We start from the raw sequence: 24,270 nt of genomic DNA on the forward strand, positions 1-24,270 counted from the left end.
GGGGGGGCACATTACGGGTGGCAGCCTGGCTTCTGGGGAAGGGCAGCAGCTGTGCGGCCCATGGGAAGGTTGGCTCCAGCCCCAGGAAGCCTCCTTCCCACGACTCTGGGGCCAGCCACTCCCTCAGGTCATGCCTGGCAGGGCTCTTATCAGTTTGGCCCCCTGCCTGCTGGAAACACAAAGGCTGGGGGTGATTGGCATCTCAGAGCTGGGCTGGGGACGATTAGCCCCCCAGCCAGAGACTCCCCCAGTCACACCCCCATAGAGTTCCCAAGCTCCCTGAGCTACGGTGATGGGAAATGCATGCCCCAGAGGTGAACACTGCCCCCTCCTGCCAGTTTCACTGCCCGGGGATCATTTCCTCTCTGAGCTGCCTTTTCCTGCCTGATTTACCAGCCAGGGTGAGGCCACCAATTCACCCAGCAGGATTGCGGGGAAACTGGGAGCCAGGACTCCTGGATTCTATCCCCAGTTCTGAGAGTGGGACAGGATCTAGTGGGTTAGAGCAGGGGGGCCTGGGAGCCAGGACGCCTGGGTTCTATGCCTGGCCCCAGCAGTGGCAAGTCAGCCTCAGCCCCAGTGTAGACAGAATTCCTCCATCAACCTGGCTACCTCCTCTTGGGGAGGTGCGTTAGCAATGCTGATGGGGAGTCCCTCCCTGGTGCAGGCAGTGGCTGCATAGTAGTGCCACTGCACTTCAAATGCTACAGCATCTCTGGGTCAGTCCAGAGTCAGGGTGGGGATGGAGTGTGACTCCAGAGTGACCAGGACCAGAATCTGGCCTGTGGGCTAGTCTGGGCCCATTTCAACCCGCCTCTGTGGCATCCCTTGTTTGGAGGGTGCAGGGACTGGGTGCTGGGGCCTTGAGCCAGGGCTCCCAGGGAGATCTGTGGAACTGGTCCTGTTTAGGGACAAAGCAATGTGGCCCCAGGGGAGGGGTTTCCCCTGGGAGAAGGGGGGGGGCTGAGCTGGGGGCAGATCAGTGGGCCAGCCCGGAGCCAGTCACCACTGCACTGCCACCCGCAATAACACATGAAAGAATTCAAGTGGAGAGGCTTTCATGAGATTTGGGGAAAGTGTGCCAGGCAGGAAATGCCTGAGCATTGCCAGGGGAATCCGGGCCAGCTCTGAGCCCGCCGGCTCCTTCCCCGTGGGGAGGGGCAGCTCAGGCCTGGGGGCGAGACTGAGGCCAGGACTGGCCCTGGCCCTGCTCTTGCTTTGGAGGAGGAGCTGCAATGGCCCGGTCTCTCCTGGGGGTCCTGTCCCAGCACCAACATTGCCCACTCAGACCCAGACCCACGGGCCTGAGCCCGCATGGCAGGCAGCACGGCCTATGCCAGCCTATTCCTGGGCACTGGGGGGGCAGCTTGCCAGGGAGTCTCTGCTCTTTGTCACCCCAAGACCCAAAAGAACCTCTTGCTCCCTCAACCAAGCTGCGAGGTCACTGCTGAGTCTGGGTTTGTTCCCCCATTGGTTCAACGGGGATATTGATCCCTATGTGGCTTGACCAGAACCCCAGGGCCGGTCAAGTTACAGTCTGGGCATTTCGATCCTTGGCAAAGCCCCCCAGATCCTTGTGCTGCCCCACTGCCCAGCCACATCACTGCCTGCCCGTCACGCTGCACTGAGCTGTTTTGCTGATGCTGGGTCCCAGCCCAGAGGCAGCTTGTGATGGGCCATCAGCCTCCAGCACACACCCTGGTGGCCTTGCCCGTGCCAGCCCTCAGCTCCCTGCCAGTCCGATACTTAGAGCCAGGGTCTAAGAACAAGATGCCTCCTTGGTGGGGTTTCATTAGTTAACTCCTTTTACAGGGTACAACCCCCCCTCATTAGCCCCTCAATATCCAGCCCTTCTTCTGGCTGGGGACTAATGCCAGCAAGTGTCACCTCCCACATGCAGGCCTTGAATCCTGCCTCCCCCCAGGAGCTGGGTGACGCATCAGGCCCTCTCTAGCCCTCAAGCAACTTGTCCCCCCTGCCCCTTCATGCTCACTTCTCTTCACCAGCCAGCAGCTCCTGCTAAGGTCCCTGGAGCTCTTATCCTTGAGCCCCTCCTCCGGCCGCCACCTGGCAGCCTTTGCCAGCCCCAAGTCCTCGTTAGCCGATGAGCTGCCAGGCAGCCCCCTAGCCAGGTCATTGCTCACAGGTGGGCCAGGATGGGTTCCAAGGGTGGCTACATGCGACATGGCTGCACTGCGTGGCAGGAGTGATGTTGCATGAGCATAGCCTGGGGCCGACCCTCCTGGGAGGGTGAGGGCCAATGTACCCCTCAGTGCATCACTTACCCCAGGTCAGTGAAGTCATCAAGCAGCATATAACGAGCCCTGTTGGAGATCAGCGCTAAACTCCTCCAGCCCCCAATTATCCGTCATTAAACCCGCTGCCTAATCACCTCCAACATGAGCTGAGGAGCCCCACGGTGCTGCTGGGCCCTGATTACCGGATCCTCACCCTTCTAAGTGATCCAGAGCAGAGCCCAGCCACTGGATCCCTGGCCCCAGTGCAGGCCCTTGGCTGGCTCTGTCGCCCTCAAGCCTTGGGACGTTTCAAGGGGACTAGGGAGCGTTCATTTCCCCATTCGGTGCTGACCTCACAGAGCCAGATTCTTTATGGAGCTTTATCCCCCGGCCAGCCCTCAGGCCACAGCTCTGCCCTGCGGCTGCCCTCCAAGGCTCCACGGCTAGTCCAGGGCAGAGACTCCCCCTTTTTCCTTCACAGCTGGACAGAACCATGACTCTGGGTTTGGCAGGGGCCTGCTGGGCCGCCCAGTCCCTTCGCTCTCCCTGCTGCACAGGGACTGTCCTCTCCCTGGCTGCGGATGCTACCAGCTGGGCAAGGGGGAGGGGGTCCCCAGCTGGGATGGGCTTGGTGTCTCTTGATGGGCGCTCAATGGAAGTTGGACCTCCCAGCCTGGCAGCCAGTTCCCTGCATGGCCCACTGCCACATGCCAGTGGGAAGGATGGGGGGGTGGGGTTTGGAGCACTGCACCATATGTGAAACAAGCCTGTGGGGCTGTATTGTTCCCTTCCCCCGTTGCAAACGAGTCTAGACAGGCAGCTTCATCTGCAGCAGCAGCCACTCACCACAAAACTGCAGGAGAATTGTACTGAGCAGCAATGCCAGCAAGTGTGCCGTGCATGGTGCCACCGGCCTGGCAACCCAGCCTGCAGAGGGCACCTGGAGACACTGCGGGTTGGGATTGAGGGACAACTAGCAGAGCTGGGGGGTGGCAGAGCCCTAAGCTGCACAGATCAAGATTTGCCCTTGGAAGCAGGGAGTGGCTGGTAGGGAGCTGGTGATAGGCAAGGCCCTGTGGGGCTGAGCCGTAGCCCATAATGTAGTGGGGCAAGGCTTGTGCCCTCCCTGCTGGGGGGACAACGTTCCCATCTCCGGGGCCATCCATCAGGCACCAGCACAATGCCTCTCCCATGATCCCTCCTCACTGGAGCCCCACTTCACAGTGTCCTGCCCCCTAGCAGAGGCCGTGTCCTACCCCAGAGATGGGACCGTTTCATTGACGGAGAAGGTGCAAAGCCCCTAGGGAGACAGGTGTCCTAGAGGTGCCAGGGTGATTCTCCAACTGCACCTCTGGTTGGCTCCTTGCTCCTCTCCAAGGCATCGTGGCCAGTCACAGCCTGAGAACCAGCCCCTCTGATTCCTGCCGCATCCCCTGGCAGGTCTGGTGCTGGAGGCAGAAGCTCAGATGGTAACTTCCCTCCAGCAGGCAGCGCCAGCCAGGCTCGACCGGCTTTGCTGAGGTGCGAAACAGCAGAGTCAGTGTGCACCAGCACTGAACACCAGCCCAGCCAGGTCCCAGGGGACTCAGCCTGACCCCAGCGGAGCAACGTCTGTGTGCGGTTCCCGGAGCTGGGCAGAGCCTTGCTGGGGACAGTCAGACCACGTGGCTGCACTTTGCTCTGATAACTTGACTCAGGGAAACAAACGGGTGGGACCTGGAGAACTGGAGGCAGCGGCTGGTGGGACTATGGTGGAGGATGCTCCAAAGAGGAGCCAGACTAAACTCTGCCCCTTGCCTTGTCCACTGGCACTTGGTGTGGCCTCTCTGGATCCAGATCCTCCTGCTGGGCCTCACTCTGCACTGGCTAGCTCCCTTTGCAGCCTGGGGGCAGTGCTGACCCTGTACACACCCCTCCGGGCTTCCCTCCCAGCAACGCTTGGCTGGGAATGGAGGAGGGCACAGGGCTGGCATGCAGAGCTCTCACCCTGGGCACCAGACAGATGGGCCCATGAGATGCCCTATCACCATCCCTGGGAATTGGGTAGTTACTGTGCTGGCTTCTAAGCAGCAGGAAGGCCAGGTGGATCCCAGCTGGGCCTGCCCAGGACCGCTCCAAATGGGGTAATGTCTGCAGCTGACTGGCTAAAGCCACAATGACATCACGCTAGGTGGCTGAGACCCTGCCTTGCAGAATGACATCAGAGCAAAGCGATTCAGGGCCTGGCCGGAGCTGGGTCCCATCTGTAGGACTGCGGTTAATACATTCCTGGAGTTTAAGGCAGGAGGGACCATTAGATTTGTCTGGTTGGCAGCCTGCATGGCACAGGCCAGAGAGTTCCCCCCAGTTCCCCCACCCTGAACCCAAGAGCTGGGCTCTGCCTAAAGCATTACCCAGAAGGGCACCAGTCAGGACCTGCAGACCCCAGGAGATGGGGAACCCACCAGTGCCCTGGGGAGCTTGTTCCAGTGGTTAATCACCCGCTCGGTTACAAACCTCGGCCCTGTTTCTAACTGGAATTTGTCTGGCTTTAGCTTCCAGCCATTGGTTCCTGTTCTGCCTCTCCCTGTTCGATTCAAGAGCCCATTCGCACTGGGTACTTTCTCCCTGTGACACATGCTGTGCCCAAGTCCCTGCTCAGTCTTCACTCTGAGACACTGACCAGCTTGAGCTCTTTGAGTCTCGCTGTACGACGTTTCCTCCGAAACCCTTCAATCGTTTCCTCTTCTCTGAGGCTTCTCCAATCGCACGTTCGCCTCGGAACCAGGCCCCCCTACAGCTGAGCTGTCGGCCTGAAAGGGCCCAGAGATCCCAGTGCTGGATGCAGGGTCCCGCAAAGCTCTGCTGCTCAGCGCCTGTGTTTGCAGCATTGATCGCAGAGGGTGGGTGTGTCTCTCACTGGTGCTGCTCCACCCACCCAGCCCCCACTCAGAGTCATTTCCTCTGTTAGACTGCAGCTCAAAAGCATCCTTCTTCCTCCCAGCTCTGTCTGGAGCAATCCCAGGCAGTGACAGAGCTTTATAAATATCAGTCCTTCACATCCTGTAATTAACCCTGATCTACAGGGATTCCCAAGTGAGGTGTCAGGTGCTGGTTTTCTTACGGATTAGTAACTGGGGAGGAATTCTGAGCACATGGGGTGAAATTCACCCTGGGTGTAGGCAGGTGGCCAGCCTGGGTTGAAATGCAGTGGCAGCTGTCCCGTGAGGGCCTGCTCCAGACCCGTGCAGCCTGTCAGGGCTTTGCACACTTGTCTCAAGGGGGTTCTCTGCTGCAGTTCATTAAGCACCAGCATCACAGAGCCAGAAACACATGAGCAGTGCTACGGTGGGGTGGGGATGGGGGAGAACCCAATGCAAACCTTGCCCCACCGGTGCACCGACCCACTCCCTCTCCCCAAGCTCCATTAAAGCGCATGAGAGAGGGAGTCTCTATAGCTTGTAATGCAAGAGAAGGTGAAGAGGGCGCTGGTGCTTGTTCACCAGCTGTTTGGATGCTGCTAAGGGCACCAGAATTCCTCTCTGGAGGAATGTCTGTGAAACCTCCCTTCTTAGCTCTGGCTTTGCCATTCCTCTAGCCTGCTAGACCATGAGCATCCCACCAGCCTGAGCAATGCCTGATTCTCGGTGGGGCCTGGGCCCGTTACCACAGTACATACTAAATGACAGGGGGTTGTTATTGTAGGGTCGACTGCAATACAGCTAGCAAACACGGGTTTGTTACTGTAGGGCTGCTCCTGCCTGCTGGCCTCAGGGCTGTTCCTGTTTTGTATGGAGGCGGTCCGGGTTGGGGAGTGAGCTGGGGGTAGGGGCGGGTGCCAGGCAGAGGTGCTGCTTTTGCGCTGGCCTGTGCCCAAGACGGGGGTGCAGAGCTGTCTCTTCCCAAGGAGGCCTCACCTGGGTGCCCACGTCCCAGGGTCCCCTCGCTCCCCTGGTGGCCCATCCCGTCCCAGGCGCGGTCTGCAGCACGGACCACCCACCCCAGGGAGCCGCCGCCGCCGCCGAGGCTGGGGGAGGGACCGGGCGTGGAGCCGCCCCGAGAGGAGGAGACACCGCCCGTGGCACCGGGCTGAGCGGCCCCCATCGCCCTGCCGAGCCAGACTTCGCTGCAAGCCGCTGGCCAGGCGCACAGAGCTGCCCCCGGAGTCCGGACCGACCCGTCCAGGGCCGCTTCCCCCCGCCAGGCCGCCTCGCGTGGGACTGGGCCAGCACCGAGCCCCGGGCCCCGGGCGCTCCGCACCAGCCGGCTCCGGGCGCCGGGCTTCCAGCAGCGCCCCCGGCCGCCCGTCGCACCCCGGCCAGCATGAGCCGCCATGGGCATGGCCCGCCCCACACCAGACCCGCAGCCGCACGGACCGTCGCCGACAGCTACACCCTGCTGGCAGGGGAGCTGGCAGTGGCCGGCCCCGCGCCCCCGGACCAGAGACCCCTCGCCGGCCGCGGCAGCCAGAGCGGGGCTGGGGCTGGGCTGGCAGGTGCGGGCTGGGTGTCACTTTGTACCTGTGTCGGTGCCTGACCGCTCAGCTCGGGCCGGACTTTGATGAGCAGCGTGTGAATAAATGGCGGGGGGTCTCGCTATATGTGTGTTACTGTGTGTCAGTGGCACGGGTGTCACTGTGTGTGTTACTGTGTGAATGGCTCGGGTGTCGCTGTGTGTGTGTTACTGTGTGTCAGTGGCACGAGTGTCACTCTGCATGTGTGTGTGTGTTACTGTGTGTCAGTGGCACGGGTGTGACCGTGTGTGTGTTACTGTGTATCAGTGGCATGAGTGTCACTCTGCATGTGTGTTACTGTGTGTCAGTGGCACGGATGTCGTTGTGTGTGTGTGTTACTGTGTATCAATGGCATGGGTATCACTCTGTGTGTGTTACTATGCGTGTTACTGTGTGTCAGCGGCACGGCTGTCACTGTGTGTGTGTTACTGTGTGACTGGCTTGGGTGTCGCTATGTGTGTGTTACTGTGTGTGTGTGTTAGTGTGTCTGAATGGCATGGGTGTCACTGTGTGTGTTACTGTGTGTGAGTGGCTCAGGTGTCGTTGTGTGTGTGTGTTACTGTGTGTGAGTGGCTTGGGTGTCGCTGTGTGTATGTTACTGTGTGTCAGTGGCACGGGTGTCACTGTGTGTGTTACTGTGTGAATGGCTCGGGTGTTGCTGTGTGTATGTTACTGTGTATCAGTGGCACGGGTGTCACTCTGCATGTGTGTGTGTGTTACTGTGTGTCAGTGGCTCGGGTGTCGCTGTGTGTGTCTCCGCCTGGGGAAGTGTAGCCCAAGTGCTGTTTTGGGGCCTCTCCCCCTGGTGGCAGCGGGCTCCAAGCACCCTGGGGAGGCGATGCGTGTAGGCTTGCTTGTGGCCGCACTGCTGGTGCCTGGAGGAAGGCCAGGGAGGGGTGAACAAACCTGCTTTCCTGAGAGTCACAGCCAAGGGCCACTGAGGCAGGGGACAAGCCTGGGCCGGGCGGGTTGTGGCAGCAGCGCTTGGCTGAGAGCCAGGGATGGGGGTGGTGGTGAAGTGCCCTTGGGGGTTGTCTCTCACTCTGCCGCCTGGGGCTGGGGTGGGGAGGCTGCCTTGCTGGCACCGCCAGTGTCCTCGGCTGACCCCGGGGCCAGGCTTGCAGCAGGGAGCCAGCCACAGCACGGACTAGGGGGTGGGGGGATGCCACTGAGATCTCCCTCCACTCCGGGGCATCAAATAACCCCCTGGGGGGCATGGGAAGGACCTTTCCTGGCCCATCTCCTACCTTTGCTGGTGCTTCTGGCACCAGCCCAAAGTGCCCAGATCGGACTGGGGAGCCTGGGGATGGGGAGGGGAATACAGCAGCTTCTGGTGAAGGGAGAATCTCTCTTGTTGCACACACCACAGCCACACATTGGGGCAGAGAGCCCTAGCCCTCCAGGGCAGAGAGCCTATAAACCCCCCCCCCTCCCTGGGTAGGGAGCCCTGCACCCCCATCGCCCTGAGATCTTCCCCTGGCGCCTGGCTTTGCCAAATTCTGGTTTTCACACCGCTGAAGTGCAGTTTGATTGTAGCTGCCCAGTGCCAGGTGGGGGGAACTGGTTGCGGGGGGGGGCAGCGTTTCAGTGCTCTGCAGTCGGAAGCTGAATACGGTGCGGTTTCTTGCTCAGAGCGAGTTGCTTGTTACCTGCTGATTTCGTGCTAGCCAAGACGAGACAAATCTCCCTGACCTGGGGCCTGGTGGCTCTGCACAGATCAGGGTCACAGGGTGCTGAGCAGGTGATGTGCCCTGTGCGTAGCACGGGCAGCCACCAGCATGGGGTAGCTCTCTGTATTTAGCAGGCTGCTGGCGCTCTGAAAGCAGCCCTGGATTCCCCAGGGCTGAGGCCGGAGCCGGTACCCACCCTGGCTATCTTTAGCAGCACAGTCTGTCCGGGACAGACGGCTGCAGCTGGGTTCTTGTGGCGGAGGCTATTTCTGAGCCAGAGCCTGGTGCCCTCGCTGCCTGGAGCCTGGGCCAGGACTTGGCATTTCACCATCGGAGCCATTGTGCCAGCCGCCTCTTATCCTGGTACACACTGGCTGCTGCCCGCCCTCACCAGGGGGATAGTAGCTCGCTCCCACCTTCTGACCCTAAGAACGTCACCCTGAGGCTCCTTTCTGTCTGTGCCTATGACCGGTACAGCCCAGACATGGCCCCTTGTTTCTGGCAGAGCCACGTGATATGCCCAGCTGCCCCACCCCAGCATCTGAGCCTCACAATCCCCAGTGGTTTGTGTCCCCCCAACCTCCGTGCAAAGAAGGGAACAATCACCCCCGTGCTACAGCTGGGGACTGAGACTCAGAGGGATGAAGGGACTCAGCCAAGACCGCATGTGGAGTCTGTGGCAGAGACAGGAACTGACCCCAGGTCTCCAGTGTCCAGCCCAGTGCACAGTCCTTCCACCGCCGGGATGAACAGCCAGAACCCTAGTGGGGGCTATGCAGCCAGCTCAGCTCCCCTTCCTCCAGGGAGCAACGCCTATGGGAGCTCTTGCCCTCTGTGTGTTTTTTTTCAGAAGAATTTAAGCATGAAGTTAAGAGCTTGTGAGTGAGAGACAAATTGCCCATGGCTGTAGCCAAGTCCGGTCCTGGGCAAACTTCCTGCAACAGCTCTGTGGTGCCCCTATACCCCAACCCGCAGTCCCTGCGACACCCCCAGGCAACCTAGACACAAGCTCTGCTTTGCCCCTCTACCCAGATCCTCAGCCCCCACTACCCCCGGGAAACCCAGACATAAGCTCTGTGGTGCCCCTGTACCACAACCTGCAGCCCCCACTACCCCCCGGGCAACCCAGACACAAGCTCTGCTGTGCCCCTGTATCCCAACCCACAGCCCCCACTACCCCCCTGGGCTCTGTTTGTGCCCCTCAATCCTGACCTACAACCCCCCCGCCCCCCACTAAGCCATTTCTGTTCTGGGTCTCTCTCGAGCAGGGACAGTACGTCAGGCTGGGCTGGGATGTGCATAAAGAGGAGCCCAGTCCATTCTGATGGGGACAGACCTGCTCTCGCCCCAGAGTGCTGGGTTCAGAGCGGCTGGGCCCTGTTGGGCTGCGCAGCCCCATGCCCATCCCCTGGCACTGTCTGAGCTGAGCGATAGTTCGAGGACCCACTTGGGAGTCTGGCTGAGCACAGAGCTGGGAGCTTGTTGGTTCCTGCAGCCCTGGGCACAGAGGGAAGCAGGGCCTGGGAGTGCTCCTTTCGGGCACCTAGCCCCTGGCCTCTCCCTGCGCCATCCTCAGGAGGCTCGCTCGCTGCACTTGCCCCTCTGTTTTGGGAGCACAAGCCATGGAAGCAGGTGGAGCATTTCCTCCAGGCAGAGCCTGTCTCATCTGCCCCAGCTTAGCACGGGGCACCCTGGGGACAAGCCCCACAGCGTGGGACTGCAGAATGGGGGCTGGGCTCTCCCTCAGCTGCCCTGGCTGCTGGGATCCAGTTAGGAGCAGGTGGGGGGGGGGGTGGTGACTCCTTGTGCTGCAGGGAGCGATGTTGTCCCTGCTGCTTCCTGCGGCAAAATGCATTCATGTCCAATTTCCGCTCGCTTAGGGGCAACGAACAGGCTCCCACCCCTGGGGACCAGAGGCCGGGAATCCTGGGCCAGCCCAGGCCATGCAGCCCAGGCTGGGCACACTGGGGAGACAGCAGGCTGAACCCCAGGGAAAGGAGCACCTCTAGCTGGGTGGTGGCTGGAGCAAAGGCCTCTGGGGCTGCCGGGAGGGCGTCCCTTTGGGCTGGAGTTCCAGCTCCAGTGTAGCCGCTCCTGCTGCTGTCTCGGGACAGCCCCTGCCCCACTTCTCTGTGCACCTGGTCAGGGAGGCTAGGAGCTCCCAGCTTATCACAGGGTCCCTAGGCTGCCTGAGAATAAACTGGGGGGGTTCAGCCTGGAGGACTTCCCAGCTCCCTTTGTTATCAGTGCCAGGCTGGTGGGATGCGTTCGTGCGGAGAGCAGGCAGGGGTGTTTCTGCTGTGGTGGCAACCAGGGCCAGCTCCGGGCACCAGCCCAGCAAGCAACTGCTTGGGGCAGCTGATGGCACGTCTGGGTCTTCGGCGCGGGTCCCTCGGTCCCTCTCGGAGGGAAGGACCAGCAGCCGAATTGCTGCTGAAGCGGGGGCGGTAGAGCTGATCGCAGTCGCAGCTTTTTTTTTTCGTCCTTTTTCTTTTTCCTGCTTGGGGTGGTAAAAGCCCTGGAGCCGGCCCTGGTGGCTACAGCTGAGTTGGGCCCCAACCCAGCAGGGCTGCAGCCTGCATGGAATGCCCCCCCCAAACTGCTGAGCCCAGCCTGGCCTGGCCCGGCCCGGGAGGGTGCAGAGCAGCTGCTGCCCATGTCTGCAGGGCATTCAGTGACCCTGCAGGGAGCCCCGGGCTCAGAGAGGGGAGTCCTGCCATGCTCATGCCAGTCGCCAGGTGCCAGAGTGACTGGGGCCAGCTGATCAGTGCATTGGCCTTGCCCATGCCCCAGTGTTCCCCTGAGAGCCCTGGGACACAGGGCAGGTTGTGGGCTCCTAGCGGAGAGCCAGCAACCCTGGGCCAGCGTCTAAGGGTGACTCCCAGCTGAGACTGACCTGGTGTGTGAGAAAAGCACACCAGGGCTGGGCTGGCAGGGGGCTGGGGGTCAGGATTGAGGGACCCTGGCAGAGCCGGGGGTGGGGAGTCCAGGGCTGGGCTGGCCTGGCAGGGGGGTGCAGGCAGGATTAAGGGGTCGGGGTGTGTGTGTGGAATCTTCCAGCAGTGTCATTGTCTCTCCGTTTTGCAAATTCCCTTCCTGGCTGTTTACAAGCAGCCACCCAGAAGCTGTTGGAATCTCTCGGTTTTGGGCACGAGTTCTGAGTCGGGGCCATTTCCAAAGTTTCTGGGGCAGGCGGCTGTCGCCAGAGGTCGCCCTGAGAACAGCCGAGCGGCTTGGGGCTGGGCTGTGACTGGCTCATGGGGAGCCAGCTCTCCAGTTCTGTCCAGTGGTGCAAACAGGCGAGGGGCCTGTTGTCTCTCGCTAGCCTCATCCAGGCCACTTGTCTCTTTGGGCTTATGGGGTGGTTGGAGCCAGAGCTGGGGGGTCAGGGTGAGGAGGAGGTGGCTGCGATCCTGGGCTTCAGGGGGTTCTGGCTCGCAGGAGGGGCGGCTGCTGTCTGGATGCGTCTGGAGCCGTGTGGGTCGGTCGGGACCCACATGTGTGGCACAAACAGCCTGTGGGGGAAATGCTGGCACGTCTCTGAGCTCCTGCTGGCTGCTGCCCCAGGCTCTCCTGGGGCTTGGCGGGCGCAGCACAAGTGGGCCTGTGCCTGCTCCCCTCGGGGCTGTGGTTGTGGCGCTGTATGCTGGGGTTCTGGGGTGCCCCCAGCTGCTGCTTGCTCAGGAGCTGAGCCTGGTGCCCAGGCCACATGGTTCCCATTAGACAAGGGGTTCCTGGAAACGGCAGCAGGGAACGTCTCTGTTTACATGGCAAGATCCCAGGATCCTGGCTCCTCCCTGCTGCGCCTGCCCCTTCTGCCTGCAGGGTGGGAGCTACCCCTGCCCCTGCTTGGTGACTCCTTCCCCCAGGTGCAGATCTGCAGGGCACTCCCCTGGCAGGGGGGTTGGGGACTGGCCAGGGAGCAGGAGGCCCAGGCTCTGTTCCTGGACATGCTGTGGATAATGGGGGTACCTGACCTTACTCCTGCTCAGGGGGCCTCAGAGGAGCTGTAGGGTCTCCACAGTGCTGGGGGCTGGGTCAGCCGTTGGGGTGCATGACACTGAGGAGGCCCGTGCACCCCCTTCCCAGCAGCATGGCTGGTTGCCCTGACTAGAGCCATCTCCGCCCTCCCTCTAACCCAGCCCCCCCACACGCTCCCCACTGCCGGGCCTCCCTGTCAGCACTGGGTCCCTGAGTCACAGAAGCTGCATCTTGTGACTCTCACAGCTCAGGGGTTCATGGGGGGCTGGCTGCAGAGGAAGGGAGGGAGGGCAGGGGGGCCGTGCTGCATGGGGAGGGGGCATGATGATGGAGGGGCCGGGGCCAGCCCCTGCTCAGTTCCCTGATGGCTCCTCTCCACAGGGGCAAGTTCGCGGTGGTGAAGAAGTGCCTGGAGAAGGCCACAGGCCGCGAGTTCGCAGCCAAGTTCCTGCGGAAGCGGCGCAAGGGCGAGGATTGCCGGCTCGACATCATCAATGAGATCGCCGTGCTGGAGCTGGCAGCCCGCAGCCCCCACGTGGTGGATCTGCACGAGGTCTACGAGACGCCCGCCGAGATCGTGCTGGTGCTGGAGTGGTGAGTGCCGGACAGGGGCTCCTCTCTGTCATGGGCCTGGGCAGATGGGGCCCCTTCACTCCTTGGCCCCACGCTGCGCCCAGCGGGGTCCCCACACTGCCTCACCCCTTGGGTTGTTTCAGCCCCAACCCCTCCATACACGCCCCTTACTCTGCGGGGTGAAGCTGCAGGCTGGGTCCTTTCCCTGGTCCCGCCAGTGGGGTCAGCAGGGGCAGGACCCTCTACAGAGCAGGGCATGCTCTCAAGTTGCAGTGAGGGAGGTTTAGTTGGTTATTAGGAAAAACTTTTTCACTAGGAGGGTGGTGAAGCACTGGAAAGGGTTACCTAGGAGGTGGTGGAGTCTCCTTCCTTAGAGGTTTTTAAGGTCAGGCTTGACAAAGCCCTGGCTGGGATGATTTAGTTGGGGTGTCCTGCTTTTGAGCAGGGGGTGGACTGGATGACCTCCTGAGGTCCCTTCCAACCCTGAGATTCTGTGATTCTCCTTGGGGCTGCAGGGGGGTGTCTCTGATCGAGGCCTCCTGTGGCCTAGAAAGTGCTTTCTGGGGACCTAAGAACAGCCTGTCCATAGGTGAGGGCGGGTACCTAGGGCTGTGCCAGGGCCTGCATCAGGGCACAGCTCCCTGCCCTGCCCAGCGCCTGCACTTGAAACCTGCTGCCTCTGGCTGCATGGCTGGGGCTGAGCGCAGCAGGAAGTGACTTAACCAGAGCGTGTCTGAGAACAGCCTCAGCCGCCGTTTCTCAGCTCCTTTCCGGCAGCTGCTGAGCTTGGGGCCGCATCCTGCCCACACGGCTCACCACAGGGCCCCGCTGGGTCCCCAGAGAGCTGGGCTTCCTGTCTGGGGCTTCTGCACAAACAGGCCAGCTCTTTACCGGGGAAGAGAACTCAGGTGGTGCCGGGACAGTGACGTCATGGATGGAGCAGCAGGAGAGTGACCGCTACAGGGACACCCCCTGCACACAATGCAGGGCTGAAGGGACCATGGGGCTGACCATGGATGGGGGACCCTGTGCTGCTTGGTGAGGAGGGCTGATTCTAGGAGCCCGGGCTGCCCCACTGCCGGTGGGAAAGGAGCCCTCGCTACTGGCAGGGCCTCTGGATGGTCCCACTCTCTAGCCCTCCAAAGGCTGGTTGGGGTGAGGCGCCAGCCCAGCCTGCCTGGGGAGCACCCCCAGGGGAGGGAGAGCTCGGTCTTCACAGACCAAGGGCCTGTATTTCCTCACTTCGGCAGGGTCGGAACCAGTGACCAGAGGTGCTGGGACCCTCATGACACTCCTGAATCCCCCCTCACTGGCCCTGGGCAAGCGGAAGGGGCTGGGTGGCTGACTGTTGCCGATGATAGTGCCATGGGCACATGAGGCAGGCTGGGCATCTGGGTAACCAACACGTTGGGCGTGGATGCTACCCTGGACCCTTGTGCAGTATAGACCCCAGCTAATTACCACAGCCCTTGATGTGGTGCTGGCAGCAGGCACCTGACCAGGCCAGCTGGGGACCCATTGAGACCTGGGCCTTCCTGCAAATGCACCCCTCCACCGCTGGGCACGCGCGAGCGGAACAGAAGCTTGCAGCCCCTCTGGTTTTTTCAGAAAGCGCCTCGCTGGCCCTGTGGGTCTTGGGTCCCCTGGAAGGCAGAGGGATTCTGCTCCCCCCTGGCCCTGCCCACTGCCAGCGGCGCTGGTGGCTGCGGGAAAGGCGCCGTGGGTGGCTGTCTCTGGAAACGCGATGCTAGCTCGGCGTCGAGTTCCCGAAGCAGCTGGTGGTTTTGTGTCGTTCTGTGCTCAGGAGGGGTGTGATCTGCTCTCGCTGTAACCACAGTAAGGTGAGCAATGCAAACCTGCCGTCAGCTGTCCTCTGCTCCTACAATAAGGGCTGACGAGCCCAGCCGAGATCAGGGCCCCATGGTCGCCATGCGCCTAGCGCGTCCCTGCCCCACAGGTTACAAGCTGAATGACAAGAGGGTAAGGGACGACCAAGAGGGGAAGGGACAGGCCGAAGGTCCCACAGCAAGTCAGGAGTAGAACTCAGGTGTTCAGACACCAGGCAGGGCCCTCACCACTGGGCCTTGCTGTCTTTGATGTCACCTAGCGAGTTCCCAGATTGTGGAGCAGCTCAGCCTGGAGTGACCCTCTCTGTGGCCTGGCCCACACTGGAATTGGCCCCAGTTCCTACAGTCGCAGAACCATGGCTCCCTGCCTGTGCCAGCTGCTACCCCCACGTTGCTCTTCAGGTGCAACTGCGCACACAAAGCCATGGCACAGGAGCCGGCCCCTGCAGCCCAGGAAAGCCACGATCTGACCTTCCCTTCCCGGCTCAGGCGGGTGGCCACGGGACGTGGCTACCCACTTAGCCTCCCTGCTGGCTGAGCCTGGCACTGCAGGCATCCCTGCTCTCAGGTTCACTCCTCCAGCTGCCTGCGTCACAATCAGTCCCCTTCCAGGGTAACAAACCTCCAACAAACCAAAGCTGCATTTACCCCACTTGGGCTCCCTTTGGCGAGTCCCCTCAGAGTTACCTCACCATCTCCAGAGTTGAGGCCCTGATCCCACGCACCTTCCGGAGCCCCCGACAGCCCAGCCCAGCTGCTCTCTGTGGTTCCTCGTGCAAACTGAGGTCTCAGCCCTGCAGGCCATCACCGCTTGATCCCAGCCAGCTAGGGCCAGCAGCCAGCCCAGCTCCTTAAAGGCCAAGAATCCTGTGGCACCTATAGACTAACAGAAGTTTTGGGCTGAGCTTTTCGTGGGTGAATACCCACTTTGTCGGATGCAATGTAGTGGAAGTTTCCAGGGCAGGTATATATATGCTAGCAAGCAAGCTAGAATAATGAGGTTAGTTCAATCAGGAGGATGAGGCCCTGTTCTAGCAGCTGAGGTGTGAAAACCAAGAGAGGAGAAACTGGTTCTGTAGTTGGCAAGCCATTCACAGTCTTTGTTCAACCCTGAGCCGATGGTCTCAAATTTGCAGATGAACTGAAGCTCAGCAGTTTCTCTTTGAAGTCTGGTCCTGAAGTTTTTTTGCTGCAGGATGGCCACCTTAAGGTCTGCTATAGTGTGGCCAGGGAGGTTGAAGTGCTCTCGTACAGGTTTCCCCTGGAAACTTCCACTACATGCATCCGACGAAGTGGGTATTCGCCCATGAAAGCTCATGCTCCTAAACGTCTGTTAGTCTATAAGGTGCCACATGATTCTCTGCTGCTTTTACAGATCCAGACTAACACGGCTCCCCCTCTGATACTTTAAAGGGCCAGTCCGCCTGCACTGGGGTTAGCGCCAGTGATGCACATTGTGGTCTCCAGAGGGGAAGTCTGGGAAGAGGCTCCTGGGGTGGCAGGTCCAGGGATGGGCAAAGACCCACCTGTCCCACCGGGGCACCTGGATTCGGGCCTGCTCTGAAGCTGTATCGGACCCTTCCCGTCCACGCTGGTCCCGTGGGTGCAGGCTCTCCAGAGAGGTTTCTGGCTCTCCCAGTTCTTGCAGGCCAGCCCCTGGCTCCCTCCTGGGCTGGGCACGCCTGGCACTGTGATCTGTTGCCAGGAGGCTGGGGAACACTCCTATGGGCCTGGTGGCACAGAAACGGCCCCTGTGGCTCCTGGTTAATTGCTGGCAGAGGCTGGAGGGCATCCTGCGCAGAGCTGCGGAGACACCCCTGGCATGGAACCAGCCTGGCTGGTGCCCAGGGATGTAGCATCCTGGCTGCTTGGGGGCACCTAGGGGTCAGCAGCATGGGCATGAGCAGCTCCAGAGGACGGTGCCGTGCACCCTGCACCCCCTGTCGGGGCTGGGCCCGGAGCTGGGCGCTGGGACAGGCATGGCCCTGCTCTCTGGGCGCTGGGGCTGTGGTTACATAACCAGCGAGGAACAGGCTGGGTGTTGGGACCGGCGGCTGGGCCAGGAGAGCGACCTGCCAAGAGCTGTCTCCTGGGATCCCGGCGGGGGCGGGGACGGGGCCCCAGGGTGGCTGTGCTGACGCAGGGAATGGGGGTGGAGCCCTTCCCCCAGGGGTCCCTGCCCGCCGGTCCTTTGTGAAACGAGCAGGCAGTCCGGACACCTGGATTCGACTCCCGGCGCTGGAGGGGAGCGGCCGGGTCTAGAGATTAGCACCAGGGTGGAGGAGGAGGCTGGGAATCAGGTGGCAGAGCTAGGCCTGCACTGGGGAAAGAGGGGTTAGCGTGTGCTGGTGCTGAGGGGTTAGCATGTGCTGGGGAGTTAGCGTGTGCTGGGGGAGGGAGGTTGTTAGCATGAGCTGGGGGGTTAATGTGCTGGGGAGGGGGGTGGTTAGCGTGTGCTGGGGAGGGGGAATAGTGTGTGCAGGTGCTGGTGGCTGCGGGGGGGCATTTGCCGGCAAAGCTCTGTCCCCCCTCACCTGCCGTCCCCTTCCCTTCAGCGCAGCCGGCGGGGAGATCTTCCAGCAGTGTGTGGCGGAGCAGGATGAGGCCTTCACCGAGCAGGATGTGATCCGTCTGGTGCGGCAGATCCTGCGCGGCGTCGGCTTCCTGCACCAGCACAACGTCGTCCACCTGGACCTGAAGGTACCGGCGGGGCTGGGCTGTTACTGGGAGCAGAGTCTGTCGGGATGGGCGAGACGGGTGGACACAGCTCGGAAAGGGCTGGTTCCCCCAGGGCTCCCGGAACCCCCCCTTGTCCCCGCGGTGGTGGGGTCCCTCCCACCCCCCATCACTGCAGGGGGAGTGGAGCACCAGCCCTGCCTTGCCCCAGCACCAGCGTCCCGGCCCTCCCAGCTCACACCCTGCCTCTGCCCGCAGCCCCAGAACATCCTCCTGACCAGCAGCAGCCCCCTGGGCGACATCCGCATCGTGGACTTCGGGCTGTCGCGTCGGGTGGATGCTGTGCGGGAGGTGCGCGAGATTCTGGGCACGCCGGAGTACGTGGGTAGGTGGCACCGCGGTGGGCAGCAGAGACCAGGGACAGGCTGGGGGTGGGCACATCCTTGTTGGGCTGCAGACATTGGTCGTGACTCCATGGGGGTGAATCTGTCCCAAGCGCCTGGGTTCTGAGCTGTGGGCCCAAGGGCTCCAGCAGAGCATGGGTCTGGGCATGGGTCTCACCCCCCCCTCCCCGAGCCCATTCAGACCTGTACTGAGCTCGCTGCGCAGCTGCTGCCCCCTCCAGCACCCTCTGCTCCCGCCGCCGGCCTGGGCACCCTCCTCAGCTGGGGCAGAGGCTGTCATGGAGTGTGGGGGAGTCCAGTCCTGCACCCTCTTCCTGGGACCCACAGTGACTCTCAGCCAGCCAGTTAAACAGAAGGTTTAATGGACAACAGGACCGCAGGTTACAGCAGAGCTTGTAGGCACAGTCAGGACCCCTCCATCGAGTCCTTCTGGGGGTTCAGGGTGCTCGGATCCCAGCTAGGATCCCCTGAATTCCAACCACCCAGCCCCAAACTGAAACTGAACTAACTCCCCTACAGCCAGCCCCTTCCTTTCTCCAGCTTCTGGGCAAAAGGTGCTGACACCCCTCCCCTCCTACCTGGCTCAGGTTACAGGCCTAAGTCCTCCCCGGCTCTCTCACCCCACACAAACAGTCCCTGCTCCATCACAGAGGCGCTGGCACTGCCTGGCACTGGCAGCAGGGCCCATAACTCCCCTACGTTTCCCTTTGCAGCTCCCGAGGTCCTGAGCTACGAGCCCATCAGCACGGCCACCGACATGTGGTAGGTCTCTGGAGTCCCTCTGCCCTCTCCTAGGGGCAGGCGTCAGCTCTGGCCTACGCGGGGCAGGGGGGTCTGTCCTTTCTCCTGAGGCATGGGGGCAGGGTAACAGTGTCACGGAGTCCCTGAGCGATGCTCTGGAACTGCTCCCCACAAAGCCAGGCAGGACTTTGGGGAGCCTCCTCTCCCTTGGAGCAGACTGTCTGCAGGGCAAGACGCTCACACGGCTTCACCTCCTGGGTCTCTCCTTGGAGCATAGCACATCCTCTGCCCTCCGTGGCACTTCCCACTAGTGAGCCCACCCCAGCAGGCGGTCCTGGGGGAAGCCAACAGGTCCTGCACCCCCTCTGTGGGGAGTCAACGTGACTCTCAGCCAGCCCACACACGTACACACCTGAGTTCTTTTCGGTAACAGAGAACAGGGTACTAAACCAGTCTTGTAGGCTGCAAGCGAACCGGAGCCCCGTCGCGCCGGCCCATTCTGGGGGGAGAGCAAGACCCCACGTCTGATTCTGCCCATCCCTATCCTCGTCTCCCCAGCCAGCCCACAAACTGAAACTCTCCTCCAGCCTCCTTCTCTATATAGCGCATTTGTTCCTTTCCCGGAAAAGCCAGAGTCACTCGATTCCTTTGTCTCTCCCAACTTCACTTTAGCCATCCCCTGCTAGGTGGAAGGGCCTGTGGGCCGTTAGTTGCCAGAGACCAGGCATTGTTGGCCATTAGGTGCACTGGGCCCTTTGCTCTGAAACCCAAGTCACCACTCCCTTATCCCACACCTAGAGCTATAAGGAAATGCACAAGGGTGAAACTGAGGCATCCACACAGTAGTCAAGGAAAAACATTAAAGAACTTTGTCACCAAAACGGCACATGGGCTGGTTGCAAAGAGCGGGGTGGTTCCCCTGCTGCAGGTCACCAGTTAGCTGCAGCGTTGTTGCAGCCCGTCATCCGTGGAACGAGTTCCTGCTTGTCCTGGCATAGGGCACCCGGGAGATGGGGTGAATCCTCCCCTGCCCCTGCAGATATGCTATCCCCAGAAGGAAACCGCTCTGCCCTGCCCCCACGTCCTTGCCCTCACTCAGCTGCAGGAGAGGCAGGGGAGCCCGGCGGTGGTGCAGTTTGTCCTGCTCATTGGCACAAACCCAGTTACTTCAGTCGAGCCGCTGAGGGGTTCTTATACGGGTCAGCCGCGAGCTCCGTGTCCCCTCCCCAGAGTTGGCCCTCCTATAGGCTGCCAGAGCACATACAGAGCAGCCCGGACTAACTCAGCATGGTCCCCTCTCCTGCCTCTCGATGGAGACAGGGCGCTGCAAGCAAACGCAGTTCTGCCAACGACTCCTACTGATGAGTGCGTCGACCTGCTAGCAGATGTTGAACTGGGGGAGCAACCAGCACGCAGCCTCTGCCCTACGTTTGCCAGGCCCGACCCCAGTGTATGGGCAGTTTGTGGCAACCAAGGTTTTAATGTTCCCTCTGACTCCCTGTGGTGGGCAAGGGAGTCCGCTTCAGGCTTCCCTTGAGATCGACAATGCCTCCGCAGTGTGCCGCCCCTAGGTGCGAGTTTTCTTAGGCTCTAAGGGTCGGTGGGATAAGGCCTCAGGCTAGATAAGGTGGGGGTGGGGGCTGGGAGGGCACAGACTTATGTAGTCTCATGGCGGAGTTACCTGTTGTGGCTGGGTGGGTTGCATACGCTATTGTTCCTTTCCCAGGCAAACGCCAGGTCCATGCGCGCAGCACCACGTAAGCGATGGCTTTGCGCTACTAATGTCGTGGGGTCCTCTAGGCCCTGGGCCACACTTGAACCGGTGCAGGGGTCTCCCCGCTCTGCCGCTAGCACTGGGATCGTGTACTACCAGGGCTCAGTGACCTTGCAGGGGATACCATAGGAACGAGTGACTCCTGCGGGTAAAGGAACAAAGCCAGAACGAGCAAAGGATGGCTGGAAGGGGTTTCCCGTTGGGGGTGGCCTGGGGCGAGGAGTGAGGCCGATCGACGGTGGGGTGCTGGTTTACCTTGCGCCTCTACATCGTCCCCAGATTGGGAGTCGAGGGGCGAGTCGCCCTTCCTGGGCGACACCAAGCAGGAGACCTTCTCTGAACATTCACAGGCGGTGGTGAACGGTCGAGTTTCCACGTTCCGACGTCTTCCAGGGCATCTCGGACCAGGCAATCGACTTCATCCCTCCCTGCTCGTCAAGAACCCAGGTACCCGCGCTGGCCCTCTCGCCTTGGTCCGCCAGCCTTTGGGCATGTGGCACCCGGGCCAGGAGGCCCTCCTCGTTGCCGTAAGGAGATCGGCCCTGGAACTGGCCTCGCATGTGTCTGGTGTCACAGAGTCCCTTTAGGGCGCGATCTTCTAGGAATGCTCCACCACGTAAGCGGAGGGCAGGACTTTTGTGGGAGCCTCCTCTTCCCTCGGAGCGACTTGTTCAGGCAATGAGCTCAGCGCGGTTCTGTCACCTCTTGTGGTTCTCTCCTTGAGCATTCTAGAGCAAACTCCCTTCTGCGCCCTCTGTTGGTGTCTCCACACCACGCATAAGAAGACCCAACCCAGGCCCCGGTTTTCCCTTGTGGTCCTGGTGTGGAACAGTGCCTGCAAGCTTGGGTGTTCACCCCTGGTCACCTCCCACTTTGCAGCTCCAGTACGTGACTCCTTCGGCCAGTAGACGCAGTAACACAGAGGTTATATCGAGGAGTGACGAAGTAAGCATACAGTTGGCAGGGTACTCCTAGATGAGCAGGCCCTTTCCTGCTAGGTGCACCCTCCGCTGGGGTGGGTCCACTGTGGGCAAGTGTGTCCAAGGAAGTGAACCAGACCCCTGCGGGCCATTCGGGGGGCGAGTGAGCCAGGACCCCTATGTACTGCCCTCAGCCAGCTGGCGAGGGACTCAAACAACCCTACCAGCGCCCTTCCTCTACTGAAATCTCAGCTCCTTTCACCGGGCCAGGAGGGTCACTGATCCCTTTGTCTCCAGAACACCGTTTCAGTGGACGACCTTTTGCAAGTAGTAGGAGGGCCCAGGCCCGATCACGTTTGCTAGTGAGACAGTTATGTCCGGGCATGATAGGTGCACTGCCCTTTGACTCATGCAGATCGCAATCACACACCCCTTATCCCACCACCTAATACTTAAGAAGCTGCATAGGGACACTGATGAAGACCAGGGCGACCAACAACAGAGTATATCGGAGGTAGCAACATTTCGACGTGAGTTAAGCAGTCCACTTCTGTCACATAGGCCGGTGAAGTGCATGAGAGAGGGGCTGGTCCCAGCTCCGGCGTCGGCCTGCCGGAGTTTGCTGGTCAAGACGTCTTGGTCAAGGGGGGGGTGATTGCGCGCCGAGTAAGCGAGGCGATGGGCTTGGTCGCTGGGCCGCGAGGCATGGACTTCTCGGAGGACAAGCCCCGAAGGTCGCGTCTCGGGGCTGTTCTGTGGCGGCGGGTTCCATGCCAGGGTTGGAGGGGGCAGCGACAATAGTATCGTGCAATCTCTGGTATCAGGGAGCGCCAAGGTAACTACCTGCGGTACATGAGCAAGCCTAGCTCACCATCCCCCCTCCTCCGCTGCTAGGAAGCTGATGCCAAGGCCGAGCGACGAGTGCCTCTGCCGAAACAACCCACTTCCTTGACGTTGGCTCCTAGCCCCCACCCCGCCCTGGGTTGGAAGCTGCGCCATGCAGCCCCCTCACGTAGGCCGAGAGGAAAGGCATAGCCATCGTGCCCCGCACTGCAGGCCTCGCCGCCCGCTGTAGGCCCAGTAGCTTGGACGCTTTGTGAGCCCCAGGGAGGGGGGCGCGGAGAGCGAGTGGGACCCTCCCAGGACTCCTCCATGTCCAGGTGGCCCCGTGCTGGATGGCTCGGTAGTCCATGGAGGAGAAGCCGCTCGGGGGTAGGCTGGTCCGGTGCCATCAAGCGTGACACGCATTTAGGTGCACTGGCCCTTTGCTCTGCAGCAATCACACACCCTTATCCCACCACCTAGATACTTAAGAACTGCCTAGGGGACACTGAGGCACCAACACAGTATTCAGAGCAAACATTAAGAACAGTCCCACTTCGTCACACCTGGGGAGGGGGCTTGTCCCAGCTCCGCTGGCTGCCGGGGTGTCGCCCGATGCGAGCGTGGTGTGGGAGGAAGGCTGGACTCTCGGAGGCAGCCCCGAGGTGGCCATGCGGGAGGGAGGCAGTCGCAGGGGTAGGGCCAAGGACTCCTGGGCTGAGAGCACTAATCCCCTCCCTCCTGCCTGCAGGAAGCGAGCCAAGGCCGAGCAGTGCCTGCAGCACCCCTGGCTGGCCCTGGCCCCAGCCCCGGCGGTGGAGCTGGCAGCCCCAGTGCGGGCTGATCTGGAGCAGGCCCCGGTGAGCGAGGGCAGCAGTGGCCCCGAGGATGAGGAGGAGCTGGTGCTGGTGGCCTCCTACACGATGCCCTGCCCCTGCCGCCAGCTGGGGGGCCTGGAAGTGCAGGAGACAGAGCTGGCTGGGGCGCGGAAGCCGTTCCCAGCCCTGCAGGAGATTGCCCAGGAGCTGGTGTTCTGAGCCGGCCGCCCGCAACCCCTTTGCCTGCTGCCTTGGAGAGCAGCACCGGACTTGCCATGGGCCTGCCGGGCGCATTTCCGAGCCTGTCCCGGAGTCGGGGCCCCGGACGCGAGAGGGACGGGCCCCCGGAGCAGGGGGCTCCCTGGGAGCAGGAGCAGCTTTGCCTCGGTCCTGCGGGAGGCAGTCGGGCACCCAGCTGCTCTACCCCGCAGCCATGGCTCCTGTGTACATAGCACTGCAGGGGAGGACAGAGCCTGTCAGATGGGATAGGGTGGGTCACTGTGGAGGAGGGGAGCCCCCAGTGTCAGTGATGGGGGACAGGAGCACCCGTTACCAGCGGGAGCTTGTTGGGGTATCACTGCCCTGCACAGCTGGACCAGGCAGTGGCTGCAGGAAGAGACTGAGCCCCTGTGGCCTCTACAGGAGAGAAACACCATGGAAAAGCCCTGGGGGTCACCCCAGAGCCCCACATTCACACTGCAACCCGAAATCTGCAGCAGCTTCCCCCAGAGCAGCTGCCAGCGGGAGCACAGGGCCCAGCGGGGCAGAGGCTGCTCATCTTGGAACCCAGGAAGCTCCATTTGGGGGCTGGCCCTGCCAGTGAGCACTGCAGCACAGGGATGCCCCCCATCCTGTTGTGGGGCATGGAAGGGCCCCATTGCCTGGCCCAGCCCCACTCGGGCAGCTGACCTACGCTTTGCCTCTGGTTTCTGAACTAGGAAATTAGTTACTGGCCCATTTGGGCTGGGAGGAGGTGGAGGGCTGGCTGCACTGACGCACTGGTCCGTGCCAACGTGCTGGCCATGGGGTGAGGCCTGGGGAGGGCAAGGGGCGGATGGCACCAGGAGCTGGCAGTGCCACCAGATTTCTCTGATGGTCCAGGTGCCAATTGCAGGGTAAAGTGGAGCCGCCCCTGTTCTGCCTGTGTTCACACCTTGGCATCCGGCCGCCAGGCAGGGACTCGAGGGGGAGCCCCAAACCGGGCACTCCTGCAGCGGGTGCCTGGCCCAGCAGATGGTGCCATTGGGCTCCCCCCAGGTGAAGTCCATGGGGCAGCAGCCGCGCCTGGCACTGGGCTTTGCGGCCGCCCTGCAGG

The 24,270-nt window shown here is 61.6% G+C and overlaps 1 pseudogene; it reads left to right on the forward strand.

The window, feature by feature from the left end:
* Positions 1-23,935, forward strand: part of LOC116820377 (serine/threonine-protein kinase 17A-like) — a 28,445-nt pseudogene extending 4,510 nt beyond the window's left edge.
* The last annotated feature ends 335 nt before the right edge of the window (positions 23,936-24,270 follow it).

The sequence above is a fragment of the Chelonoidis abingdonii genome, chromosome 21, assembly GCF_003597395.2.
Source record: "Chelonoidis abingdonii isolate Lonesome George chromosome 21, CheloAbing_2.0, whole genome shotgun sequence".
In the NCBI taxonomy this organism is placed as follows: domain Eukaryota; kingdom Metazoa; phylum Chordata; order Testudines; family Testudinidae; genus Chelonoidis; species Chelonoidis abingdonii.